This window comes from Lithobates pipiens, unplaced genomic scaffold (assembly GCF_037356315.1).
Source record: "Lithobates pipiens isolate NorthernLeopardFrog02 unplaced genomic scaffold, aLitPip1_a1.2 Scaffold_3, whole genome shotgun sequence".
NCBI lineage: Eukaryota > Metazoa > Chordata > Amphibia > Anura > Ranidae > Lithobates > Lithobates pipiens.
In genome coordinates this window covers 14,149,094-14,171,213 of record NW_027507790.1, presented here as the reverse complement: position 1 = coordinate 14,171,213, position 22,120 = coordinate 14,149,094, and the positions used below count along the sequence as shown (strand labels likewise).

The 22,120-nt window shown below is 43.9% G+C and overlaps 1 protein-coding gene across 2 annotated transcripts in view; it reads left to right on the top strand.

Moving 5' to 3' along the window:
• CORO1C (coronin 1C) overlaps nucleotides 1–22,120 on the top strand; it is a 152,911-nt gene that overhangs the window by 42,802 nt on the left and 87,989 nt on the right. The window contains exon 1 of one of the 2 annotated variants that reach the window (XM_077461292.1): nucleotides 9,651–9,858. The exons of the other annotated variant lie outside the window; for it this stretch is intronic. The gene's annotated coding sequence lies outside the window, so the exon portion shown is untranslated. Of the gene's footprint in view, nucleotides 1–9,650; nucleotides 9,859–22,120 lie in introns of those variants that run through there. 2 annotated transcript variants of the gene reach the window in all.

Here is a 22,120-nt window from a genome sequence, read left to right as displayed (position 1 = left end):
AAAAACAATATTGGTATGAGAGAGTGCAAAAAAGTGTTGTATGTTGAAAAGAAGACCATAAGGCCCCTTTCACACGGCCGATCCGTTCAGGTCTGCCTGGCAGTTTTTTAGGCGGACCTGAACGGATGCTCCATAGAGCTCTATGGAGAGTCGGATGTCAACGGTGACATGTCCACTGACATCCGACCCGCTCCGATCCGAAAAAGTGTGACGGAGGAAAAAGCTATTTTTCCATCCGTCATCGGATCGGGTGACGATGGACACTGCGGAACGTCGCCACCCGATCTCCCATAGGGGAGAGCGGCCCTGTGACAGGTCGTCCCTGGCAGTGTGCAGAGACAGACCTGTCATCTTCCTGCTCAGTGGAGATCGCTCCGGCGATCCCCGCTGAGCAAGCGAATATCCACGGGCGGATCAGCACTGATCCGCCCCGTGTGAAAGGACCCTAAATCATCAAATGGGTTATCACTCAAATTAATAAAACATAGTAAGTGTCCATAAAAATACTATGTGATCTGAAAAGTGAACCAATAGTTCAGTCCCAAACTCCTATATGTCAATCACAGATGTAATAGTTCATATTATGGAGGAATGGGGAGACATCCAATGGGCATCCAAAGGCAATAACACCAGGCAGATAAATAAAGAATGGGTACTCTTACCAGAGTCTGTGGACCTGCATGTGGATAACACCAGGTCAACCAAGCATGAACAGGCAAGTCCTCGATCTCACAGGAACAATGGATGGGTCCTCGATCTCTCAGGGACAAGCCAGCCGATCACAGATAGTCCTTCAATTAAGAGTGGGCGTACCTTGATATCCTCAGGGATCCCGACCTTCTCTCAATGAAGTCCAAAGATTGGGGAGCAGCCGCCAAGCAATGGGTCTCCGCTAAGTGTAGGAGAAGCTCACAGGGTGGATCATATATAAAACAAAAAAGGACAACCGCCTACCATAGCGTATTTCAAAAAAGCACTTATGCTGTTTATTGACATAAAACCAGCATACACAAAATGCAAAATAAAAAGTGATCACAATGTTTAAAAGCAATATAGGGAAAATAGAAACCAGGCCTACACGTTTCGTCCCAGAGGACTTCTACTGGTGCATCTAACTGTTCCCCCATATTGCTCATATATCAATGGGGGATCAATGACATTTGGTGCTGAAATTGATATTTTGAGGATAGGCAACTCCTATCCTCATATTGATTAGTAGTTCCAAATTAATAACTACTGCAGTAGGGAACAGACACAAAAGATACGCTCAGCATCTTTCCAAATAACCGTTTTCCTTTATTATGACGCATTTGAAGGTTTTTATACACATGATTAGGTAGGTATCACATTAATATTACAATTGTACGTTTATGGTAACAAGGGGCATTACATAGGCAGGCTAATTCTAATCAGGACTTGAAAGAATGCAAAACATGTACTGAAAACATTGTTAGTGCCGTGTGTATTTGACCCTGAATAGAATGGACCCCTCTGAAAATAACACTAGCATTAGTAGGGATGGTGGAGCTTAAAAATGTATGACTATGTAACACACCCCAATGTTTTTGAATAATGCTTTTAATCTGTCTAGATTGAACCGAGTATGTTGTAAAAAACGACCACCTAAATCTATCGTCCTGACCCTTCTTAGGGGCAAGCAATAGCAATGTGTTTTTGTCTAATTTGGAGACTCTCTCTATCTTGTCATCCAAAGTGGCAGCCTGATAGCCTTTGTCCAGGAACCTATCTCTCAAAACAGCTGACTGAATATAAAAATCGTCCAATCAGGTGCAGTTCCTCCTCAATCTGAGGAACTGGTTCAGAGGGACTGACTTCAGCCATTGTGGATGGTGGCAAGTATCGACCGGTATGTAACCATTCCTATCGGTAGATTTAAAATGTGTCTTGAACTCTAGTTGTTTATCAACCACTTGGATTTCCAAATCCAAAATGTGAACAGAAGTAACACTAGCTTCGTAGCTAAAACGTATACCTCTGTTATGCACATTAAGAAAGGTCATAAACCCGTCAAGTGATGCACAATCACCGTTCCATAGGAGGAGGATGTCATCTATGTACCTTGCCCAGAAAACCAACTCTGGTCTCCTGAGGGCATAGACGACATCCTCCTCCTACTTGGCCATAAATAAATTGGCCAAGCTGGGGGCAAATTTAGCCCCCATAGACACGCCCATAATCTGCAAGAAAAACTTTTCCTGAAACCAAAAATAATTATGCTGAGTAGCAAACTTAAGGAGTTGCATAATGAAATTATGTTGAAGTAAAGGGAGAGAGGTATTCGGAGATAGATAGTATTCAACAGCACTGAACCCCAACTGATGTGGAATGCATGTATATAATGCAGCCACATCAGCTGTGACAAGGATCATGCCTTCTGCGTATTTAACTGTCTGCAGCAACCTAATGGTATCCCCAGTGTCCTTCAGATATGAAGGTACATGGCGGACCAGAGGCTGAAGGTGAAAATCTACACACTTCCCGATTCTAGATGTAACCGAGTCGATCCCGCTGACTACAGGTCATCCAGGGGGATCGACAGGGTTTTTATGAACCTTTGGAAGGTAGTATATGGTTGGAATCGGGGTGTAAGGGGAACTAAATGGCTTTGCTCCTTTTTATCTAAAATACCTAGAGCATAACCCTCATTGACCAATTCAGTCAAAGATCGTTTAAAGCCATTAGCAGGATCAAAATGGATAAGAGAATAGGTATCAGTATCTGCCAAAATCTCATCCATTTTAGCTATGTATTTATCTTTGTCTAGTATGACTATTGCTCTGCGCTTGTCGGCGGGGCGTATAATCAAATTTTTTTGTTCGCAAAGTGATTTCAATCCATTTTTTATATTGGGATCCAAATAGTTTTTTTTGGGGGGTAGCTTATCTAAGTCTTGCAAGACTAAATTGCGAAATACACTAATGGCCGGAGCCATAGTGCCTGGAGGGTTGAACAATGACGGGTTTGAAAGACTCGTATGTGTATACCCATCCTCAACGACGGAACTCGTATTGGAAGGGGAAGAAAGAAAGTTTCTCTGAATGCTTAGTTTTCTAATAAATTTTTGGATATCAATAAAAGTAGAAAATGTATTGAGTGTCTTCGGAGGGACGTATTTGAATCCCTTGTCTAACACCAATTTTTCTTCGCTGGTTAAAGATACTTAACTCAAATTAAAAATACCAGGGCAGGCTAGGTCCTTTTTCTTTTTGCCTTGGATCCTCCACCCCCCTCTGGTACCTCTCTTCTTTTTGGACTTCCTAGATATTCTTGGGTTGACCTGGGAAAACCCGACTGATAGGAAGATTATACTGGTAGGGGGAGAGACTAAATTAGTTATCTTCCCCCCCCGGCATAACCATATGGATCATGGTACATAGCCCTAGGTCCCCTACCCTGTAGGGGAAGGAATCGATTATGTGTATAAACAGGTATTTGTGTGGTGTATTCCTGTTCATAAACATCACTACCATACTCTTCCCGGTGGTTTTGCCACCATGGTGGAGGGGCTCTCATACCCTCGTTCTGATGGGGATTTCTTCCCCGGTTACGCGGTAAGCCTCTGCCATTGTTTCTCCCTCCCCTCCCTCTATTTGTCTCCCTAATATCTATTTAAATTGTTTGTGATTTTTCATCACTTTCTGTAGATATTCCTTATAGATTTATGAATAACTGATGCATTTTTAGATGTAGGTAGTTCCTGAACAAGCTGAAAAGCGAAACTAGTCAAAATACCTTACCTGCTCCATGAATTCTGGATATGTTGGATTCTGTAATGGTTTTATTCAAATAAACTGTATTAAATTTTTTATGCAAAACTTGTTCTTTCTTCATGTGATGTATTATTTAACCTATATGCACCGCAATAGTCTCCTAGCTCACATTCTTCTGACACCTCTGTTTGGAGACCAGAGGTCTCAATCATTCAATTCTATACAACTGGGATGAGGGTGCACATTGTAAAAGTATCATTTTGAACTTTTTTGTGTGCCCATTTTTCAATTTTTCCAATGGGATACAGCCTTCTTGGAACAATATACTAAGGAAAAAATGGTTCCTAGAGGGCTACATTGGAATGTGTTTCCCCAACAAGGGGACTCTGATATTGAGTCATGGTTCTGCTATTTTAATGAGGTGGGAATTAAGCTCCTTGGTTTCTTGGTTGATAGAAAAAAGTTAAGACTAGCTGCTATAGACAGAGAGATCAAGGACCTGAAGGAGAAACTTGCTCCTTTTAATGCCACCTCTGAATATGTGTCCCTCTCTACTGCATTGAGAAATCATTTAGAGAAGGAAGAGAGGGATCAATGTAATAAGAAGCAGAAGAAATACAACCGTGATACAATTAATTATAAAACCAATCTCGTTTTTGGTTGGCAGAAAAAGATTGGTCCCTCAGTATCATTGCAGGGGGAATCCGTAGAGATGGAGAATATCGACTCCACCCAACCGACTGTCGATAGAACGTTGGTATACGCACCTGCTGTGAAGGAGGGTCCAATCAAATCACACCAACCCCCACAAGGTTCTGTTAATGCCCAGACATCCAGGAATGGACCGTATACCCCTTTAAAGTTTGACCCTGCCTACCGTCCTTTAAATAGAGGGAGGGGAGGGAGAAACAATGGAAGAGGCTTACCGCGTAACCGGGGAAGAAATCCCCATCAGAACAAGGGTATGAGAGCCCCTCCACCATGGTGGCAAAACCACCGGGAAGAGTATGGTAGTGATGTTTATGAACAGGAATACACCACACGAAAACCTGTTTATACACATAATCGATTCCTTCCCCTACAGGGTAGGGGACCTAGGGCTATGTACCAGGATCCATATGGTTATGCCAGGGGGGAAGATGACTCATTTAGTCACTTCCCCTATCAGTATAATCAGAATCAACCTGGACCTTCCTATCAGTCGGGTTTTCCCAGGTCAACCCAAGAATATCTAGGAAGTCCAAAAAGAAGAGAGGTACCAGAGGGGGGTGGAGGATCCAAGGCAAAAAGAAAAAGGACCTAGCCTGCCCTGGTATTTTTAATTTGAGTTCAGTATCTTTAACCAGCGAAGAAAAATTGGTGTTAGACAAGGGATTGAAATACATCCCTCCGAAGACACTCAATAAATTTTCTACTTTTATTGATATCCAAAAATGTATTAGAAAACTAAGCATTCAGAGACACTTTCTTTCTTCCCCCTGGACAACCTATAGTCAGCGGGATTGACTCGGTTACATCCAGAATCAGAAGTATGTAGATTTTCACCTCGTGCCTCTGGTCCACCGTGTACCTTCATATTTGAAGGACACTGGGGATACCATTAGGTTGCTGCAGACAGTTAAATACGCAGAAGGCATGATCCTTGTCACAGCTGATGTGGCTGCATTATTATATACGTGCATTCCACATCAGTTGGGGTTCAGTGCTGTTGAATGCTATCTATCTAAGAATACCTTTCTCCCTTTACTTCAACATAATTTCATTATGCAACTCCTTAAGTTTGCTACTCAGCATAATTATTTTTGGTTTCAGGAAAAGTTTTTTCTTGCAGATTACGGGCGTGGATATGGGGGCTAAATTTTCCCCCAGCCTGGCCAATTTTTTTATGGCCAAGTGGGAGGAGGATGTCGTCTATGCCCTCAGGAGACCAGAGTTGATCTTCTGGGCGAGGTACATAGATGACATCCTCCTCCCATGGAATGGTGATTGTGACCTTTCTTAATGTGCATAACAGAGGTATACGTCTTAGCTATGAAGCTAGTGTTACTTCTGTTCACTTATTGGATTTGGAAATCCAAGTGGTTGATAAACAACTAGAGTTCAAGACACATTTTAAATCTACCGACAGTCAGTCCCTCGGAGCCAGTTCCTCAGATTGAGGAGGAACTGTACCCGATTGGGCGATTTTTATATTCAGTCAGCTTTTTTGAGAGAGAGGTTCCTGGAGAAAGGCTATCAGGCTGCCACTTTGGATGAGGAGATAGAGATGGTCTCCAAATTAGACAGAAACACATTGCTATTGCCTGCCCCTGAGAAGGGTCAGGACGATAGATTTAGGTGGTCGTTTTTTACAACATACTCGGTTCATTATAGACAGATTAAAAGCATTATTAAAAAACATTGGGGTTTGTTACATATTGATAGATTTTTAAGCTCCACCATCCCTACTAATGCTGGTGTTATTTTCAGAGGGGCCCATTCTATTCAGGGCCAAATAGGACCATTGATCCACCCAGACACACTCCTTTCTTCCAGCAGTGCAAGGAATACTATCCCTGTCGCAGATGCAATGTCTGCTTGCACAATGTTTGTAGTACTAGTAAGCGTAAAAGTCACAACGTACAGTCACACAACGTATTTACCATATGGAACAATTTACCACCTGTGCAACAAATTTGTTGTTTACATGTTGACTTGCCTTTGCAATAAACAATATATAGGACGCACTATTAGAACTTTTTCTATCCAGGTCAATGAGCATCTGACCAACATAAAAGGTGGTAAGACTAATCATAGTGTTCCTCGACATTATCTGGAACACCACGATTGAGACCCTACAGGAACACAGTTTGTCATTATTGATAAATTTGTTCCTCATTGGAGAGGCGAATCCCGCCTTCGTGGAGTTTCTCGTCTTGAAACTCAATGGATTTATCATCTCAAAACCTACTCTCTGTTCGGTTTGCACGTTGAGTGGGACATCAACTTTTTTATAAATTGAGCCTAAATGTAGGGGTCATTTTCTCATTTCTTCAGTCTTTTATATAAGGTAGTTGACATCGTAGTTTTTGTTCTTATGCTGAGTAGGGTGAGTAATATACACTGAGAGGCAAGCTATCTGACTGCAGAGGTTTACTGTATGGGGTTATTATGCATTTTTATTTAGGTTAGAGTTAAAGGGCTTTATATTCAATGAGGCCTTTTTTACATGTATTTTGTTACAAGCAAGGACACTCTCGGATCCATCACGTGGTGAAATGGGACACTGGCCATACTCAGCGCCTCACGCCATATGGTCTGGCATATTCCCCTCACCTAATTGGATGGAAGACATAGGGGGGATATACACCCTTGTTCCTTATGGTGTCGGCGCATGGGTGCACATGCGCATGAGGGGCATCCTATGATTTCTTTTTTAGGGTGTCCAGTTTTGAGCATTATTGGTGGCCCGATATATGGCCATCTCTGTGATGAAACTTTTGAGGTGGTGGCCCGACTATGTCTCCTTTTTTTAAATTAATTTATTTGTTTGTTTTTTTTCTCGCACCAGCTATGTTTCATGCTGGCGAACGCACACCTGCTGCCCTTTGACGAGGCGGTATATACGCTTGTGCTTGCGGCTGTAGTTAAGTAGCCCCGAGCCTTGTACTTTTAGATGTGCGTTGGCTGGATTGTTGGCGCGCGTTAACTGCGCCCATTGTGGTGTTGCGCATGTGCGCGCGCCTCTTCCGGTATTTTTGTTGGTGGGCGCACGGTCATTGTGTCCTTTAATGGGTTGGCGCATTGCATGTGCGTCTTTGACGCCATTTACGGGCGTGACGGGTTGGTTGGCGCACGCGCCTCTGATGGCACTTCCAGGAGTGATGCGATGACCAAGCCTCATTCTCGAGGCTTGTGTCATTTAATTGCCCCTTTATGTTGGTCATGCTGGTCCAGGATTGGCTTTACTTTGGCCATACTGGTCAATAATATAGTTAGTGATTGCCCAATGGACATTATAGGCTTCTAAGAGCCATTTTCGCTGGCTTTTTTCCCCGTTTTTGCAGGCTTTTTTGACATGGTTTACATCACTACCCCTTTTCTGCTACTTCCTGGATCTCTGAGTATTGGAGGGTGAGTTTTAGGGGTGAGGAGCAATTGGCTCCCTGGGGGGGGGGGGTGATTAATGTTGATCATGAGTTCTTCTTCCTCCTATCAGGGAATGTCTTATTACCAATAGTTGGTGCTTGGTTTTCTATAGTTATATATATATGAGCAATATGGGGGAACAGTTAGATGCCCTAGTAGAAGTCCTCTGGGACGAAACGTGTAGGCCTGGTTTCTATTTTCCCTATATTGCTTTTAAACATTGTGATCACTTTTTATTTTGCATTTTGTGTATGCTGGTTTTATGTCAATAAACAGCATAAGTGCTTTTTTGAAATTCGCTATGGTAGGCGGTTGTCCTTTTTTGTTTTATATATGATCCATCCTGTGAGCTTCTCCTACACTTAGCGGAGACCCATTGCTTGGCGGCTGCTCCCCAATCTTTGAACTTCATTGAGAGAAGGTCGGGATCCCTACCTGGTGTTATCCACATGCAGGTCCACAGACTCTGGTAAGAGTACCCATTCTTTATTTATCTGCCTGGTGTTATTGCCTTTGGATGCCCATTGGATGTCTCCCCATTCCTCCATAATATGAACTATTACATCTGTGATTGACATATAGGAGTTTGGGACTGAACTATTGGTTCACTTTTCATATCACATAGTATGTTTATGGACACTTACTATGTTTTATTAATTTGAGTGATAACCCATTTGATGATTTAGGGTGTTCTTTTAAACATACAACACTTTTTTGCACTCTCTCATGCACAGACATGACTAGGCATGATAGGAATTGTAGTTCTGGAACTGGAGGGCCATAGTTTGAAGACCCCTGCTCCAGAGAAAGGGGGGTCCATCTGGTTTGATCCAGGTGAACCCATGTGATGTACCTCAGTTCCCATCTGGAGCCTAACGCCCCGGGGGATCAGGGTAAGGTAATTCCCTAGTGGAGGACAGTTTAACACCCGTTGCACATTTTGTGTCTCTCTTTATGTGTGTGCACTTTTTTTTTTTGGCACCAGTGGAGTTTTTGGGTGTGTTTCACACGCCACTGGCTAAAAAAAAATTCTTCTCTGTATCTTATGGACACAGAGAGCCAGCTTGGGAGTGAGTACGCATGAGGGCCCCCACAGCAAGTGCCCGTCGGTAACGTGTGTTCCCAGCACAACTGTGTTGGCTAATTGGAATGCAAACATGTGGCCGCTTGGCACCAGGGTCCACCTGCCGAAAGGCCACATATTTGCGTTCTGTCAGCGCCTAGGGGTTAATGTCTGTGCATTAATACATGATGGAGATGATACATGGAAGCTGCCATTGCTGAACACCTCCTGAATAAAAAAAAAAAAGAACCTTGGCATCCCTATGGAGCGGCCCCTGGCAGCCGCCTGCCCTGTCTTTATAATATGACCCTGTGTTTGCAGTTCTCTCTTCATATATGACGCCTTAAACAGAACACACACCTCTGCTTGTTAATAATGTGAACTGGACAGGATATGCCACAAAAAAACGTGTCTTTTCCAGAGCCACTGCCAGCTTTCTCTGTTTATTCTACCGCCCCCTGTCGGATACAGAACACCCACCATCGGAAATCCTAGAAAAACAAGCAATACATATTGCTAAAGCTATGCAGCAGTCAGCCAGCGTCACGTGAGGAGCCCAGGCACTGAGTCAGAGCCTGAAGACTTGGGGACTATATCGCGTTCCCTCCCTAGTGGGCGCATCACGGCGCGGACTTAGCCGGCAAATTAGGTCCGGCTGTAGGGAGCGCCTGTGCCTAGGTTGTCGCTTCGCCATTGGAGAGCTGACCTGTCCATCAGAAGGGGCGGGGTGCGTGCTGCGCTTCCGGTTGCGAGGCAGAGTCGGTGCGGTTGCAAGAGGGAGGAGGAGCAGTGTTTGTACGGGGAGAGGCGAGAGTGAGAGAGCGTGAGCCCCCTACAACCCGGACACACAGGCCGACCAGCTCACCCTCCCCATACACATACCCCAGTACCAGAGAAGCCTCGCAAGAGGAGACTACAGAGGAACCATTGAGCCAGGTGAGGGCACCGCCAGTCCCGGGAATGGTGCCTCATGTCATATTTTCCCAGTGAAGTCATGTGGAGAGCTGTGAGGATGGAGCGGAGGGGGGCGGTGTGCAGAGGGGGACCATTGGGGGGTGACTGCAGGGGAATAGCGTAGTGCCCGCCGCTCCACATCACCAATAGCACTTCAGCCATCCCATTCATGTGCCTCACATCTGTACAGTGAGATCATACCATGGTCAGCACTGGGGAGACGGGCTCCATCCGGGGACAATGGCTTTTCCATTGCAACTGGACGCCAACAATCCCGGGCTACATACATTGGGGAGAGTGACTCCTTCCAATCACAGTGGTGTGTGCAATGGCCATACATCCCTGTGTATATACAGTTATATCCATGGAGGGGGCTCTGATGAGCAAAAAAAAAATTAAATATAAATATTTCTCAAATTTATGTATGTATGTATAGCCTGATATATATATATATATATATATCAATTTTTTTTTCTCAATTTATGTGTGTGTCTTGTGAATATACAGTGATGTATTTGTAATCTCTGCACCCCCACTGCTATAAAAGGGGAGTTGTTCTTGTGTATGTGCTTGCTGCTGTGTGTTCCTCCCGTCTGCCCCTTGTGTGTGTATGCCTTTTAGATGCAATGTCCTAATTTTCCTTCTTTCTGTTCCTCTGCTTGCCTCTTGTGTCCTACATGGATCCTTTTTGAAGGAGGAGCCTTGGTATGTAACATGGTTGCGTGAATATTATTTTGGCATAAATTATTCATTTAATCCCTTCTGTTCTTGCCTTGTGTACACTGCAAGGTGCCTGGGGTGGGGGGTACAGCCGGCATCATTAAAGAGCGTACAGATTGTGAGCATGGCTGTTAATGCTTTGGGTTCTGCCATGGTATACGCATACCCACTCTTTCTTGTCTGTGGCTCTGATGCTTCCTTCCATGTGGTTGCAGTAGAATGATAAAGATGAAAAATGATGTGCACGCTTAAGGGTGTTATGGAGGTGAGGGCGTGCTTGAGGGTGTTGCAGAGGCAAGGGCACGTTTGAGGGGGCCATTGATGGAGAGATGCATATGAGGGTGTCGCAGAGGCGAGGGCCAGCTTTGGGGGGGGGGGGGGGGGGCTCATGGATGGAGGGATTCAATTGAGGGTGTCGCAGAAGCGTGGGAGCGCATGAGGTTACATAAATGGAGGAATGCATTTGAGGGTGTCTCGGCGGCGAGGGTGCGCTTAAGGGGGTCATTGATGGAGGAATGCATTTGAGGGTCTGGCAGAGGCGAGGGCGTGCTTGAGGGGGGTCATAGATGGAGTGATGCAATTAAGGGTGTCGTAGAGGAGAGGACACGCTTGAGGGTGGCATGGCTGAAGGGATTCGTTTGTATCATGGAGGCAAGAGCATGCTTGTGGGTGGTAAGGAAGGAGGGATGCATTTGTATCGGAGGTGGGGGTGTAGCGGGAGTTGTGCTGGGGGGGGCGGCAATAGATGGAGGGATGCATTTGTGTCGGAGGTGAGAGAACGCTTGGTGTAGCGGAAGCCTGTGGGCCGGGGGGCACGATGGAGGGATGCATTTGTGTGTCACGGAGGTGGGGGCGCTCTTGAGGGTGTCGTGGGGGCGCGATGGAGGGATGCATTTGTGTGACACGGAGGTGAGGGCGCTCTTGAGGGTGTCGCAGGAGCATGTTGGGGGGGGCAGTCAATGGATGGAGGGATGCATTTGTGTGTTGTGGAGGTGAGGGCGTGCTGGGGGGGGCGGGGGGCATGGATGAAGAGATGCATTTGTGTGTTGCAGAGGTGAGGGTGCACTTGAAGGTGTTGCAGAGGTGAGGGTTCATGGATGGAGGGGGCACTTGAAGGTGCTGCGGAGGTGAGGGTTCATGGATGGAGGGGGCACTTGAAGGTGCTGCGGAGGTGAGGGTTCATGGATGGAGGGGGCACTTGAAGGTGCTGCGGAGAACAGTTTTGGCTGCTGTGGGTCATTTGAGTGAGATGTGTGGTTGGAATGCCGAGGAAGTGCATACCTGGAGGACTGTGTTAACGCTAACGTCACATCAGGATGTAATGCATTACGAGTTTTGCCAGGGACTGTGTTCAGTCCTTGTTCCTTACCCTCTGCAGAGGCAGGGAAGGGTGTGTTTTATGAATTCTTGGTATGTTAACTCTGTGTGCTCTGATTGGCAGGGTGTGGGTGGGACCATTGATTACATTAACCCTGTACTGTTCTCCCTTAACCTTCAGGTATGTGAGCCAAGAGTAATCAGATCTGTATTTGATAAGTAGTTGCAGGCAGATAAGCAGTAAGCACCATTTGCAAATTCCTCAGTTTTTTTTTTTTTTTCCTTTCTTCAAGAACCTTGCTAAAAAGGAAAATTTTACTAATACTATTTAGATGGCTATTGAATGTTTGGAGATTTAAAAAGCAGTATTAAACCCAGCAAAAGTAGCAGTGTTTAGACAAAACATTTTAAAGTGATTGTAAAGGCACAGTTTATTAAAAATGACATGTTATATTTACCTGCTCTGTGCCCTGATCCTCCTCGGGGCTTCTTCTTTCCGAGTGCCCCCATAGCAAGTCGCTTGCAATGGGGGCACTAGTGCGTGCTCGCTCCCAAGCTGGCTCTGTGTCCATAAGATACACAGCGTGGCTTGGCTCTGCTCCCTCCTTGCTGGTTGTGATTGATAGCAGCAGAAGCCAATAGTGATAGAGAGCTGAGAGGACCTCTGCTTCTGTGCATATCATTGTATCAAGATGGGAACCAGGTATGTATTTAGGAGAGGCTGCTGGGAGAGCTACTTGCAGAAGATTTTTACCTTAAAGAGGAGCTGCACCTTTAAAAAAAAAAAAATGAAAAGCCAGCAGCTACAAATCTTGCAGCTGCTGACTTTTAATAAATGGACACTTACCTGTTCCAGGGTCCAACGATGCCATCCTCTGTCAGGGAATCGGGAAGTGAAGCGTTGCCGCTTCACTGCCCGCTTCCCTACTGCGCATGCGTGTCTCCACTGGTCCCGATGTGTCCTGGGAATTGTGTTTCCCAGAAAACAACGGGGGCTTGGCCCCTCCCCCTGAAAGGTGCCAATTGTGGCATTGGAGGGGAGGGGGGGGGGGAGGGATCAGATGAGCGGACCTTCCACTTTAGGGTGGAGGTCCACTTTTAAAGTGGTTTATTATATCTTAATGCATTCTGTGCATTAAGATAAAAAGCCTTTTGTGGTGCGGAGTGCCACATCCCTGGACTTCGTTTTTGCAGGTTGGGATGTCTGCAAATAAGTGTGCTGCTGCTACTAAATGTCTGGTTCACACCTATGCGTCTTTTGGTGCTTTTTGCAGAAACGCACTAGAGTTAATTTAACATGGTTTCCTGTGGGACACGTTCACATCTCTGCTTTTTTCAGCTGCTGCATATTTGGAAAAGGGTCAAGGACTTTTTCAAAGAAAAACTGCATTTTTGGTTCAATAGACTTAATTACAGAAGTTGCAATTTGCATTTTTTAATCTGCCCAACAACAAATTGGCCAAAAAAAAGCATAAAAAATGCAAAACTGCAAAATCACTTTTGCAAAATGGACAGCAAAAAGCTCTGTAGAAACAGATCAAAAGCAAACTGCATAGGTGTGAAACGAGTTGCCATACATTGATTTTCAGTTGAGAATATTAATTTGAAAAATCTTTGTACGTTCACTGAATTAATGTCATTTGAAAATTTCACTTGCTTTTAACATTCAATTTTAAAAATGAATTTAATTTCTGAAGGAAAAGCACATACACTGTCTGAAAATTCCTTTGACAAAGACGTTTTCTATTCTGCTCCTTCGAATTCTCCCATCATTTTGGTTGAAAATGAATGTTGGTTTGACTCCACTAATGATTAGAAAATCAGACTAACGTTCTTCAAATGTATTATTTTTTGAAGGAAGACATTGTTTTTATATGGCCAGTATATAATGTTTTACAGTTCTGTCTGAAAAGTGGCAATTTGTTTTTTTTCTTTAAATATTTGATCTGAGTCTGATATTTACCAGGTTCAACCTCTAATAGAACAGACAGAAGAGATATACTGTATATACTCAGTGGATTAGAGATTTAGCTCCCTAACCACATAGATGGTTATTTATATTTACCACTGCATACATAGAGATATTTAAAGGGGTGGTAAATATTTTTTCACCTTAATGCATTCTGTGCATTAAGGTGAAAAAACATCTGACAGTGCCGGCCCCCCCAGCCCCCCTGTTTTACTTACCTGACCCCTCGAAAGTCCCGCACTCACCCCCAATGTCCTCTTTGCCGCTCAGCCTTGCCGCTGATTGGCTAGAGTGGATCTATTGAAAGCAGCGCAGCCATTGGCTTGCACTGCTGTCAATCACATCCAATGACGCGGCATTGGGGGCAGAGCTGAGTGATATAATGAGCTGCTGTAGCCGCTCACTGTATCGTGGGAGCGCGCCCGCAAGTGCTTCTCACCATGCGAGGGAGCTCGTGTGAACGTGAGAAGTACTTGCGGGGGGAAGCCGAGACAGCCGCCAGGGGACCCCAGAAGACACTGGGACACTCTCTGCAAAACGAGCTGCACAGAGGAGGTAAGTATAATATGTTTTTTATTTTTTAATAACTTAACCCCTTTAAGAATATATTGCCTTTAAAAAAAACAAAAACAACTTTATAAGTGAAGTTTACACACAAATTACACACCACACTTTTTTTTTTTTTTTTTTTTTTTTCAGATTGTTATACGATTAATCAAAGCAATCGGCCAACTAATTATGAAAATAATCGTTTAGTTGCAGCCCTACTCCCTAATGGGGGCACATACAGCAATAAAACCCTAATCCGTGTTCTACTTCCTCTCCACTCTATTCAATACAAAAAAAAAAGTTGTGCATTTTAGTTACTTTAAATTTGTTAGACAATTCCATCAAAATCTGCTAATGCAGCCTAAGCTGACCATTTGTCCGGTTCAGCCAAATTTCATCATTGTGTGGTCTCCCACGTTCAACAGACAGTTGCTCAACTTCTGTCGAAGGGACATAGATTTGAACATTTGTGACTGTTAGTGGCTGCAGCCAATACTAACAAAGTATGGCCAGCTTAAAGGATAAGTTCACCTTTTGGAACATATTGCATGTTCCAACCGTATTTAAGGCGGTGGCTCCTGTCTCCTCTTGTTCCTCTCCTCCCTTCTCTGAACCCGCTGTAGGAACCTTAACAGTGCAGCTGTGTGGGGCTAAGCCCAGAGAGTTCTATGAACGAATCCACTACAAGTACCGCTGGCCAAGGGCTTGTAGTTCTTAATGAATTGTGAGGGTGCTGATTCTTCCTGGCATTCAGTTACTACCTGTGTTTGAGTTAGGAGCAGACGGTGTACTGTGAGTGTGCAGGGTTCTGGCATTGCACCTATGATGTATGCATATTCCATACCCGTGAGATCGCTGTAGGAGAGTCTCACTGTAGTAAACTGACTTCTCGTGCTACCTTACTGTATAATAACCACAGAGGGTCGCTATGGTGGCCTGGCCACCATTCAAAGAACTTGTTGCTTTACCCCCCCCCCATGAATACAAAGCATTCTCGGATTGGACTAGGTGGGGAGGTGATGTGCAGAAGACCCCAGCGATCACTGTAGTAGCAGGTTGCATGGGTATTATGTATACTTTGGTCTAAGCTGGACCAATGCAATTATGCAGTACCAAACATGCATGGAATTAAGCATTAAAGAATGTGTAAACCCAGCATTTCAGATTCCTGATATGTGACTGCTGTACCATGTACCTGTATGAAAAGTCTCATGTTCTTTGTATTGCTTCCTTTGTGTGAAAACCCTGGTGTTCCTGCCAGTCCATCGGTCGTCTTTCCTATTAAAAACTGACCACTCTAAGCAGGAGAGCATACCCACGGTCAGTTCTCTAGCTATGCTGTAAACTTAGCCTGCCTCTCCTCCAATGATCAGACTTGTCCTGACACCCCCCACCCACACACAAACTTTCACAGGGAAGCTCAGTGTGCTGCTGCCTCTCCACAGTCCCCAGCTCTCCTGCAACTTGGAGCAGAGTAAATGTCATCACTTATATAACAAAAAAGGGGGGTAGGGGGTAGATTAAAGTTTTATATCTATACACAGAAGTTTTGTCTTTCATTTCTATTTTAAACTGAATGGGCTGTTTTACAAGGTGATGGTTTACAATCACTTAGTAATGTAACTCCACTTTTGTTATGGAACAATTTAATGCTCAGGTGATCCAATGTACTTTGTCGGGACTTTGTTTCAGATTTTTTTTATTTTTTCTGTTCTGAAGTAAGTGGTTTGTTTCACCAGAATGGGAGGATCTGGCTTATTATAATGGTGCATGCTTGGTATTCTAATGAGAGAAGATGCAGTGTCTGCATCCCTCTGGAGCTGTCCTATCCGCAGCAGTGGTTCGCTGGCTTCCTGTTCTCGCAGGAGATGCAGGCAGTAGTGGGAGTGGAGGCATGGCTTGCCAGAACTGTCTCTCTATTGCTTGCTGAGGTTGAGGAGGTAGAGTGCCAGTGGGGGACTCCAGAAGAGGAGGTAATGGACTACTCTGTGCAATATTGTTGCATAGAGCAAATATATAAAATGTATAATTATTTTTTATTTTTTTGTATGTAGCATCTAGTTTCACTTTAACTCTTGGCAAGTATTTCACCAAAACTTAGTGGTACTAAAGTCTCGTGTCTGTAATAATAAAAAAAATAAAAAAATAAAAAAAAGTTATACTTGCCTGCTCTGTGCAGTGGATTTGCACAGAGCAGCCCTGATCCTCCTCAATTCCCTCTTCTGTGCTCCTGGCCCCTCCCTCCTGTTGAGTGCCCCCACAGCAAGCAGCTTGCAATGGGGGCACCCATGCCGAGCCACAGCGCCCTGTGTCCATTCAGACATGGTTCCCTGGCCTGGTCCTGCTCCCTTTCTCTCCTCATTGGCTGGCTGACTGACTTTGACAGCAGCAGAAGCCAATGGCGCTAATGAGTAGGGGAGTTCTGGGCAGCCAAGACACACCTACAACATTGCTGGATCTAGATGGGGCTCAGGTAAGTATTGGGGGGCTGAGAGGGTATTGCTGCCAACAGAAGGCTTTTTATCTATCTTAGTTCCAGTCTCCCAAAAATTGACTTGTTTAAGCATGCACGTTAACATTTAGCACATGTGGTTTGTTTCTGTAAAAATAGTTTATTAATCTCCAGATCTCGGAAGCAGGCAGGTTCCATGTTATGCTGTGGTCATCTGAAGGCCTGTCTTCATTTTAGTGCAGCTGACTACCCAGCATGCACCTCCCAATCTCGCGCCTGCGCAGCTCTCCCTCTCCCTCTCCCTGACAGTTTTCCATAGCAACCTGTCTGCAGAGGAGCCAGCGAACCTCCTCTTTGGGTCCCCCACCAGTGCTCCTGCTCCCTCCTATCTGTCCAGTGCCCCCATGGGAATCCGCTCCCTCGTTACTAGTTTTGATTGCCAATGGCTCCCAGTGCCCCAGCGAGGCCTGGAAGTGAGGCGAGAGAAGAGATGAAGACATGCACCGTGCCGGATCAAATGAGGGCTCAGCTAAGCTATCCAAATATAATCATACGGTAACCGTACTAAATCCTAATATGACTGGTTGCAGTTAAATAGTGGTGGTGAGATATTCTAATCATATATATATATATATATATATATATATATATATATATATATATATATATATATATATATATATATATATATATATATATATATATATATATATAAAAATCGAATAATGCAATCTTATGCGATCCTCCCAGTGACAACCTGTGTAGCATACACACCTCTATATACATGTGTAGCATTCATATGTGGTAAAGAAATTTGCAACCCTGTGAGATAATTGCAGTGACAACCTGTAATTTATGTCAGTCTATATAAGTGCATCAATATACAATTTTCAATATAGAAAGAAAGTGTACTGTGTTTAAAGTGCTCTTGTGACAAACAAATTCATGCATTAATGTGTCCATAAAATCGCAGCATAAAGTCCATTCATAACTACTCCATTCTTCTGGTGCTCATTGCAGATGATATAACAGTAAATTGCTTGTGTCCACTCTTGTGGGCCCCCCCCCCTTTGGTGTATGCACTCACCTCCGAGCGTGTGACCTTGCACCTAAGCTCAGTCAAAATATATGCTTTTAACGTGGTTGTAAACCCTTTTTAAAAAAATCCTGAAAAAAAATCCTGCAAGACAAAGGCATAATGAGCTAGTATGCATAGCATACTAGCTCATTATGAATAACTTACCTGAGAACGAAGCCCCCGAAGCGGTCCTCCGTCTTCCTCTTCGCCGCTGCCATGGATCTCGGAGTGACTTCCGGGTCTCGCGGCTCCGGCGCTGTGATTCGCGTGAGCCGCGATGACTTCACTCCCACGCATGCGCACGGGAGCCGACACTCGCGGCATATCGCCGCGGCCTGCCCCAGTGCGTCTGCGCACCGCTGCCTACGGCGCGTGCACCGTAGTGAGCGGTGCCTGTCTTCTGGTAAATATCTCCTAAACCGTATAGGTTTAGGAGATATTTCTTGGACCTACAGGTAAGCCTTAATCTAGGCTTACCTGTAGGTCAAAGTTGGTTGTAAGGGTTTACAACCACTTTAAACCACCTCCTGAGTTTATGGTCAGCATTTAGATCCTTGGATGGTTGCTTGCGGCAATATTCATATGGAAACCAGAGGAAACTGGATAATCTATTACTGGTTTAAAACTTTTATTCAAAATGACAATATTCCCTATATTAGGGTACTCACATTTTAATAGGTGCTATGAGCGAACCACTCTGTATCTAGCCAAACAAATATAAAGGTGCTGTGCTGATGTGTCCTCACCTGTCGACGGTGGAGTGTTCTCAGTGGGAGAGCAGTATCGTAATTATCGCACAGGGTTGAAAATTTCTCTATTGCTCGTGTGTGTGTTTATAGAGAGGCGTATATGCTACACAGTTTGTCATTTGGTGGATTGCAATTTTTAATCATGCTCGCAACTTATCGCATAAGATTGCGTTATTATATAAACTAGATTTTTTTTTTATTTTTATATATAGGATTAGAATATCTCACTACCACCATTTAACTGCAACCAGTCATATGATTTAGTACGGTTACCGTATGATTATATTTGGATAGCGCAGCATTATATTGGTATAAAACTTTTTGGCACGAGCATATGGGACGTGATCAATGCTAACAGCTTAAAAGTCTCTATCATTTGGATTTTCACATGTTGGCATGTAAGAAGATTTTTTTTTTTTTTTTTTTTTTTTTTATAGGGCTTAGCTAAGGCCTGGGTCACACCTATGCAGGTTGCAGTTTGCATATTCCCGGTGCATTTTGTGTTTTTCAATACAAATTTTTGATCCATTGAAGCCTATGGAACCAAAAAACAAAAAAAAGTTCCCGGCCCTTTCCATAAAATGCACAGATGTGGCCCATAGGAAACCATGTTAAATGGACTGTAGTGTGTCTGCAAAACTTAAAACGCACTAAAAAAAATGCATAGGTGTGTATCCTTAGTAAAAGGGGAGAGAGAGGATGCTGACACCTAAATTTCTTTTTACCTTAATACAAGGGACCAGTTGTAAAAAGACACCCAACTACTGGATATGGTGTGTACTAAAATCAAAACGTTTCTAAGATTTCACAACATTATACAAGAGCTTTTATTTGATTACATTGCAATAAATAACTGCCAAATCCATTTTTTTCCTGTAACATGCTGATGTATGGCAGATTTTTTTTATTTTTTTTTGGTCTCGTGTAAAAGTATTTTCTTATGTTAAACAGCAGGTGTCATTCAGCTTGGAAGGTGAAAATGTAATTATCTGCATAGTGAAGCATATATAGAACAGCTAGCAGAATATAAGTGGCAGCCTGAAATAATGCTTATCTGAAGGGACTGCCCACATGCAGCTCTCCGGCTTGGAAATCTTTGGACAGTTCTTAACCAGAGTAGGACATCTGTTACTCTTCGTGAATCTGCACATCTTTTCTGTTAGCCATTTATGCGTGCTTAGTATACTAACCTCTCAAGTTAGAGTATACTTTTGGGTCTTTGCAGTGAATTACTGGCCACCTCCAATGTTCTTAAAGTGGCTGTAAACCCTTACAACCAACTTTGACCTACAGGTAAGCCTAGATTAAGGCTTACCTGTAGGTCCAAGAAATATCTCCTAAACCTACACTTTGTAGGAGATATTTACATGAAGACAGCCACATGCGCCGTAGACAGCGGCACGCAGGAGCACTGGGGCAGGCCGCGGCGATATGCCGCGCGTGTCGGCTCTCGTGCGCATGAACGGGAGTGACGCCATCGCGGCTCCGGCGAATCACAGCACCGGAAGTCGCTCCGGGATCCATGGCAGTGGCGAAGAGGAAGACGGAGTACCACTTTGTGTGCTTCGTTCTCAGGTAAGTTATTCTGCCTTTGCCTTACAGGGTATGCTTTAAAAAAAAAATAATAATAATTATATATAGATATATATATAATTTTTTTTTTTTTTTTTTTTTTTGCATTTACATCCTCTTTAAAGAAGACCTAAAGTCTAAAAATAAACAATACACAAACTAGGGATTGGCGGCCAACATTTTTTTTTTTTTTTATTATTTTTTTTTTTTTCCGTGCCACTATGCCGATATTTCGCCCAGCTCTGCTGCTTAGCTGTGGGTGGATGCTGAATGGCCAACTGGCCCATCCGTCCGAGTGCCGAGGCAAGGGAGGCCTGTCGGGCTCAGAACGTTAGGCCCAGTGCACAAAGGCTTAATGACAATGTGTGTATGTTCATGCCTGCCACTGGGTTTGCAGCCTTCTGGGCCCCAGAAAGATGGCCACGGCCTGTAGACACCAATATCGATCTAGGTTGTCAGTGATTTTTCGTAAAATGCTGATATCAGCCGCCCCGATAATCGGTCGATCCCGAACACAAACTGGTGGCCCCCAAAACAGCCAGAATGGAACAGATTGTGCAGAAAAATACAAAAAATATATGTATATATTAAAGTAGAAATAGAGATTTTTTTTTTTCTCATTTTTGATAGAGTAAGGAGCGGCATAACCCCTGTATGTTTTGTGCCATCTGTCTTCTATTGAGGAGGATTTCCCTTCTCACTTCCTGTTTTGGCTTAGGGACAGGAAGTGAAGGGAAATCCCTGCAAATTAAGGGAATCCCCTTGGGTACTCCCAGGGGGTGGGTGTAGGAGCTGAAGGGACCAGTCTTGGGCTGGGAGGATTGGGGGATATCTTGGCTCTCTAAACCCCTAGACCAAAATGAGCAGTTAACCCATGCAGTGCAGGCACAGCAAGTGAATGGGCTGCCCTGAAAAAAACGCATGCGGGAATTATGAGTTCCCACTACGCAGAGATGTGAATGGGGCTTGATAGCTGAGTGTTTCCATCCACTCCCTCCTATGTGCATGTATAAAGTTGGTCATACACTATGCAATCTGATTGTACAATCTCAATTAGTTCTACTTTCGAATATGTAATGCAAGGGCCTGCTTAATTGGATACAGAGTAAATGAATAGATATGTGGGTACTCTGGTAAAGCTAAAGGAACTTCTGCAGAGATGGTACAATTGGATTGCATAGTGTATGGCTAGCTTTATAGAAGTATGTTGGAGGGAGTGGATGGAGATAGTCTATCGAGACCCATTCACACCTGTTTAGCGGGAACTCGCATTGCTGCATGGTTTTTTGTTTTGTTTTTTCAGCGTTTTTGCTCCTCACGCATAGGGCAGCCCATTTCACTTGAATGGGCTGCCCTATGTGCAACAATTGCCCCAATGAAGCTCCACAACGTATTATAATTTTTTTTTTTGTGTGTGTGGAGCGTGGTTTACTGTGCATTTGCAGTTCATTTCTGAAACGTGTCGCATAGCGTTAATTTTCTGCAGTTTGCCATGCATTTGGAAACGTGAATGAAGCTTCATTGTTCCTGTGTAAAGGCACCAATTTCACTTTCATGCCCTGTTCACACCTAGCGTAGTGGGAGCGCACATTTTTTGGTGCTTTTTCCTTTACCTGTGACAATCATAGGTCAGCCCATTGATTTAAGTGGGTGTTGCTACACATAGTAGCTTGTGGGATATTTTGGTGTGTTGCGAGTTGCACGTGTTTGTGTTTTTTATTTTATTTTTTTATTTATTGCGTTTTTCACTTGTTCACATGGCAAAATGTGTTTGGTGTTCTGTTAACAAATAATGACACCAGAAGCGCAACTAGTTAATTTTAGGTGTATATAGGTGG